The sequence below is a fragment of the Panulirus ornatus genome, chromosome 3 (genome assembly GCF_036320965.1).
Source record: "Panulirus ornatus isolate Po-2019 chromosome 3, ASM3632096v1, whole genome shotgun sequence".
Classification (NCBI taxonomy): domain Eukaryota; kingdom Metazoa; phylum Arthropoda; class Malacostraca; order Decapoda; family Palinuridae; genus Panulirus; species Panulirus ornatus.
Window position 1 is genome coordinate 64155291 of NC_092226.1, and position 7085 is coordinate 64162375.

General features: G+C 42.6%; 1 long non-coding RNA gene across 1 annotated transcript in view; it reads left to right on the top strand.

Annotated features, from left to right (window-relative positions):
• Window positions 1–6833, top strand: part of LOC139759873 (uncharacterized) — a 129196-nt gene extending 122363 nt beyond the window's left edge. Inside the window, exon 3 of the long non-coding RNA XR_011715164.1 lies at window positions 5995–6833. This is a non-coding gene — a long non-coding RNA (uncharacterized lncRNA). The remainder of the gene's footprint in view (window positions 1–5994) is intronic.
• The last annotated feature ends 252 nt before the right edge of the window (window positions 6834–7085 follow it).

A 7085-nucleotide genomic window follows, 5' to 3' on the forward strand; every position in this document is an offset into this window, starting at 1 on the left:
GAGTAGCGAAACAGATCATAAAGATGACACCTTGGAAACTCTTAACAAACAGGATGTTCACAAATACAAGTTGAGGATGCCTGATGGATGGAAAAAATAAAAAACTGTTTAACTCAGAGTATCACAAGAGAATGTATTAATCTCGGTGTTGCTTATGTGAACAGTATGATATATAGACAGACAAGGAAGAGAAAGTATATTAAGGTATTCTTTAAAAAGACAGACAAGGAAGAGAGAGTATATTAAGGTATTCTTTAAATGACTTCAGATCAAATATGATGATGAGGTCGCACGATTGGAATGTGATATATAAAGATCAGAAGATAAACTGACTTATTTCAGTAGTGAAGATTGTACAATTAGGTCATGAAAAGTTTTGAAAGTACAAGCGTGAAATCATACGAGGGGCCAATTGGAAAGAAAACTGACAGCACAGCAGTTAATAAGTTAATCGTAAATGAAAAGACGAAGATCTCATTAAAAAAACAAAAGAACCATTAGCGAGTCAAATAATGAGTGGTATGATAATGAGAACTTTCTCGACAAGCATTAGAAAGCTGAGGACGAAGACACTCGTTGTAGACGTGAGAGACAAAACTGAATTCTACTTGTGTGATATAGTCATCACAAAGAAAATAACTTAGAATCGTAGACTGAACAGAGTTCAGAATAAAACTCTATATGCAAACAAGACAAATGGACTGCAACATATGGACGATCATGAGAGGGTGATGGAAAACTTGATCCATAAAGCCTGGAAGGAAGAGAATGCCATATGATACTTAACGAATGACAACGAATTGAGGGAATGGCAGGCAACGTAATGGGTTTGACGAATTGAGGGAATGGCAGGCAATGTAATGGGTTTGACGAATTGAGGGAATGGCAAGCAACGTAATGGGTTTGACGAATTGAGGGAATGGCACGCAACGTAAAATGGGAGTGACAAATTCATAACGCAGATGACAGATAACTTCATCAAATCTTTAATATCTTTTCGACTATATCATGGATTACTCCAGGCAAAAACCATGTGCAAGAGACTCGCTAGACAGATGGAGAGACTAAATGTCTCGCAAGCGAAAGAGTTCAGTAGAGGAGTAGACAGATGGCTATCATGTCCATCCCAGATGAGCTCAAGGGAGATCATGGTTTAAGAGGTACTATGGAATGTGTACGTGGCAGCTGAGAGTAATAGTATTTGAGAGCGGAATTGCGTTAGCCATGCCTTAATGGCAAGATCCCGTCACAGATGGACGTAAGCGGGTGATCTCTCTCTCTCTCTCTCTCTCTCTCTCTCTCTCTCTCTCTCTCTCTCTCTCTCTCTCTCTCTCTCTCTCTCTCCCGCCTCGAGGCAAAATCTCCCCGTAGATACTTGTAGTTAAGCAGACACTGCTTTGTACGTCTCTTTTCAAACAGTAGGTCTTGATCCGTTCGTTCACTGTCTGCTCTACCATAGGCCAGATGGAGATTCCTGGTTGTCATTTAGAAGAAAAAAAAATCTCTCGTGCCACAGCACAGCTGTGTGATTAGCTTTCACTCGTCAGGATGAGTTGAAAAAAAAGTCCAAAATGGTTCAAGGATTCAAGGATTCAAGGATTTATGAGTCAAAGGAGAAGCCAGCAGCCCACATGAGGACTAGGGTTTCTCATAGACATCTTCTACTCCCGAACCACATCTGCAGACGAGGTATATCAACACATGAGAACCCGCAATTAAACCTGTAAACCCGTTGATTATTGGGAATTAGGCCAAAAATTTTCTACAGCAAGCGAGACTTTTAATTTAAAAACCTGAGCTCAAGTTTATCTACGTTAACCACAGTTTTGAGCGGTCTTGTGAGCTGTTTGTGGCCGCGAATCCGACTTCACCACAGCTAGAATTAACGCAGCTATTTAGCTGAATAACTGAATACAGCTGAACTTACACACCAAAAGACCACTGGGTCCTAACGAGTCTGTTTGTGGTAGTGGAAAGAGATCAGAAAAAGACATTGATTAGATACGGTAGGAGCAGAAAGACTCACAGATTTTTCAAAGAGGAAGAAGACTTGTAATCTTATCGTATAGCTAAGAAGGTACAAATGATGTTAGACGTGGATATAAAGCAAAATATGTAACAAGTCTATATTCAAATGTATCTATGGTATTGCTTTCAACTACAAGTCTATGCTTAAGTGTATCTATGTTACAGCTTTCAACTACTCTAACTGGTAAACTGTTTTCTATGTTAATAATTCTGTTGAAGAGAAAGTACTTCGCCTTATTTGAGGCAAAACGTTTGCTCACGAGTTCATATCCAGTTATTACGAGTGATATCAGACGAATCTGTTCTTAAAGTACCTCATTAGATCAAGATTATCAAACCTTTGAATGGTCTGGAATACTTGTATTAGATCACCTCTTAACCTTCTCTTTCCAAAGTAGATTCAGTTCTTTCAGTTGGCTCTCAAATTTGGATTTCTCTCTAAGGTCGGAAATCATCTCCGTAGCTCGTCCCTTCTTTGAAAATCTAAATAGGTGACATCAATTGCTTTACTCCCATCAAACATGTTAATGATTTTATAAGAAAAATCAAAAAGATTTATCAGACATAAACGATTTCGTCGAAAACCACGACAAGAAACGTTTATTAAGTGGTGATCCCCTAAATAGCTCACACTTGTATCCCCAATGATGGTTTCCAATAGTTTATCCATTACAGACGTTAAACTAAATGTACCATGATTTCCGGGCAGTGATTTACTACCTGTTTTTTGAATACCGGTGTCACACTGGCAGATTTCCATTCCTCCGTAACAGTTCCAGTGGTGAGCAACTCATTGAAAAGAGTAAGACACATTTTCGCCTCATAGTGTCCTAGGATAAAGGCTATCTGGGCCTTCCTGATTTACTTATCTTTATTCCATTCAGCGCTGATACCATATCTACATCTTCTACTTCAATAAAGTGCAAAGCTCTTTCCCCTCTTGGTAATGGAGCTGGATCTGGGACGTGAATTGTATCCTCAGTCGTAAATACAGATGCAAAAAGATCGTTTAAATTCCTTGTCATGGCTTCTTTGTCTCGAACCAAGTCACCGTTTTCTGTAATTAATGACCCAATTGATTGGGTAATGACTGTCGTACTTCTTACACAGCTACAAGACTCTTAAGGGTTTCTTTTGTTATTTTCAACAATAGAAGCTTCATACTCACGTTTGCTTTGACGTTTACGTCTCTTGTTTTATCTACGTAGATTTACGTGATTTACTCTTTGTTGGTTATTTGTTCCTCTGAGTTGTTTGTCTTTTTTGTTTGTTTTTACTTAGCCAACGCTTACTTATGTCATCGCTCCACCACTTCGGCTTCGTTTTGGAGCAAGACCGTCTTATACGCATTGACACATATGTTCCTTCTACTACTTTGAAAGTATTACTGAATCTTTTCCAAACTATGTCTTTACCGTTTTCATTAAAGATATCATTCCAGGTAGCAGTGCGAAGACCACTGAAATCTGCACACTTAAGATCTGGTCATTTTAGAGCGACTTTCGTGTATAAATCGTAGAAATCTATCTGAGAAATGATTCGCTGGTCACTTGTACCAAGCAAACATTGTGACCGAGATCCTCATTTCTAGGTGGAACTACGTCTCATATGGTCTCACTACAAGTAGGTTTCTTAACCAGGTGTGTTAGGGCGCTCTCAAGCATTAACTCCTTGCTATACGTTGGGGATTTTCCCCACTTAGAAACCGGTGTATCAAGGTCTCCCATTATAACCGAATCTTGTTCATTATTGTGCTATGTTCTCCCTGCCTTCTTATGAACTCATTTGACCTTGTTACACTGAACGAGAGAACAACATCAGGTGTGCTGTGGTCATATGCCACATATCCGTAAACTTTACCGCTATTTATCCACAGTTTATCCACCCACAGTTTGATTAAACTGTCGTCAGTTGTTGTTCTCGTCCAAACTGACTGTCAGCCGTTCTTACTAACGTCACCAGACGGTCGGTTTAAGGAGTTTATAGCGATGATAAAAACTACGAAATGACCTTGTTATCTCTTCTGACAAACGTAAGACTCGCGATTCGTTAAACGTAAAATGTGATCGAAACTTTACATTTTCAGAATTACTTCTCGATTTCTTCTCCATCAGAACACACACACACACACACACACACACACACACACACACACACACACACACACACACACATATATGTATATACATCTACGACTGATCTTTAATCTTAATTCAAACCTTTTGCTTATCGTCCAATATCATTGGATTTCATAAGATTTGTATTGTGAGTAACGAGAGACTTGAAGCTATTGTACACGTCGCTACACTTACCGTAGGACCTGTCCTCTCCAACCTCTTGTGGTCAGTGTGAGGGGTTCACACTCTGCCGGTGTGCGGCACACGTCGTAGGAAGAAGAGCTATGGGACTCTCTCTCTCTCTCTCTCTCTCTCTCTCTCTCTCTCTCTCTCTCTCTCTCTCTCTCTCTCTCTCTCTCTATCCTGTGGCCAACTCCAACACTTCTCCACTTGTCGCCGCCCCCGCTCCAGCTCCTGCTCCCCCATCCTCCCAAGTCAGTAATACGAGAGACTTTGGGAAAGCAGCCTATAGTGGCGAGGAATTATCAAGTATGGGGATGGGTCCCTCGCATCCCGTTTTCTCCTAGCTTCGTGCCGGGCTTTAAACGAAGCCCTTAGATGTTGCTTCACATCGCTGAGTGCATGAGCAACAGCTGGTAACTCACACTCTCTATAATCATGAACTCGCATCTCAAAAAAACACACCTCGCTGTCTTATAACTTCCCTTCCATGCACGGTGAGTGGCGGGGTCTGCTCCTCCTTCTGCAGGAGATAATATCACTCAGTCCACTTCAGTTTACTCTGCGGGCGCATCACACTCGCCAGAGCGGCACTAACACCCTCACACCCACCCACCTACCTACCTTCTCCTCAGCAGCTGAGCGGTGAAGGCAAAGCGTACTGCGAGAGGCCATCATTTCTCTAGAAACACCCTTCCACCGTCCAGTTATCGACAGATCTATACCCACACCCTCCCACACACACACACTCACCCACTGGGGTACGAAAGAGAAGGTAATTCTGTAGAGAGTGCAGATAATGCTAATGTTACGGTGACGGAAAAGATATCATCAGACTATAGTGAGTGGGTCTGGCTGTGTGCGTTCCAGGCGACTAGCGGAGGCCCGAGATGGAGCAGGTTATGTTTCTTTTTTTCCTCCCTTTTCGCGGTCCCCGTCTGGACACGGTCATCCACCGTCCGACTTGTGGTTGCCTCAGGCCCAGGACGACAGACCTCAACCTCGCTGGCCACATTCGGTATTCTGCGTACGGGTCAAGCGATGCGTCCGCCTGGAGTCTATGTTCTCGTATGCTTCCGTATGTTACGGCTGGAAATACACATTCGAGGATGTTTATACATGGATGTGCACACATATAGAAGTACATTCATGGAATAACACATCTTCAAGACATGGTCTTTGCCATGGGAAGCTCGAATTTTCGCCTCCTTTGTAAGAGTAAAATCTACGAATCTCTTTTCCTTCTGGTTTTTTGATACATGGCGTCCACCATTTGTACTTCCAGAACATAAAGTTATCACCTCATGCAGTGGTACAAAACCCTCTCTGTCTCACTGAATGCATGAATGGCCACCACTGAGCAAAAACAAGAACAAGAACATTTTACTCGATTTGAAAGAACACGAGTGTGTCTTTATCTTCCTTCAATCATGTCACCACCCACGTCATATCTAGGAACATGAACCCAAGACCTTCCTACCGCCTACTACTCCACCAAAATCTTAGCCAATCACCCTCCAAATACAAGACCAGGTTCCTACAAATGTATACATATGACTTTACCATATCTTAGGTAGGAAGGACAACGGGCTTATGATAATGATCTGAAATGTACCACCTCACTAAGACCTGACCATACTAAATATCCTTATTATTTTTTTCCCTACAGGAATGGTTGAAGAACGGCCCATTGGTGACTTCATGTGGCATCCTCAGCCCACGCCCGTGACCCTATCACACCAGCTCCCACACACCGAAACCCACACCTGGTAGCCACACGTAGTTGAGCTAATGGATAACCTGAAGTGTGTGTGTGGGGATGAAAACACCCTGAAGAAGTGATTGAGACTTGGAGTGTTAATGTCCTGTAGATTCAACAACCCCCATGTGTTCTAGTTCCCTCTCATATGTACGTGGGAGTACATGGGGAAGCCAGTTACCAAAGGGCGTGGTGGACAATGAAGAAGTTATCTGCTGGAGGACAGCGCGTGAGGAAGCCAGATAACAGAAGATCTGATGGTCTATGACGAGGTTATCTGCTGGAGGACAGTACCTAGGAAAGCCAGATAAGAGGAGACCTGAAGGTCTCTGAACAAGGTTATCTGTTCTATGCCGAAGGATAATTTTAGCATCCTACATTCCTTCGGGGGCTGGGAACTGCTCTGTGGATTGAGACAAAGATTATAAGTATGTGGACAGATGTGATAAACCGTAAGATGCACTCAGTGACGAGAGCAGTGCACGTCTGTTCTGGGAAACCTCTTAGACTGAAATAGTAAACGAGGAGGAGCATGTGTAAAGCGACCCAGAACGGATAATCTGGGACAAATGGGAAGGCGGGAGGAGCCGCGCATTCCCAAGATGGTGACTGAGATAGTGATGGTGATAGTGATGGTGATGACGTGTGTGACAGAGGGCCGGGGAGAGTCACTATCGGCAGGTGGGGAGGCAGAGCTCAAAGTGGCCTCCATCACTCGCCATTACCAAGGCGACATCTTTACCCTGATCGGTGAGTATCTCTCTCTCTCTCTCTCTCTCTCTCTCTCTCTCTCTCTCTCTCTCTCTCTCTACGCATGATCACTTTTGCAAAATATAAGGCATTTTTCTTACTTCCTCACCACACACAATCCAGAAGAGCATCTGTCAATACTCGATACAAAATATTTGACTCTTCATCAATCTGTTAAGTTTGAGTTTGATTTACTGTAATTTTGTACCTCTGTCTTGTAATAATTGCTCGTTTGATGGTTCAGGTCCAGT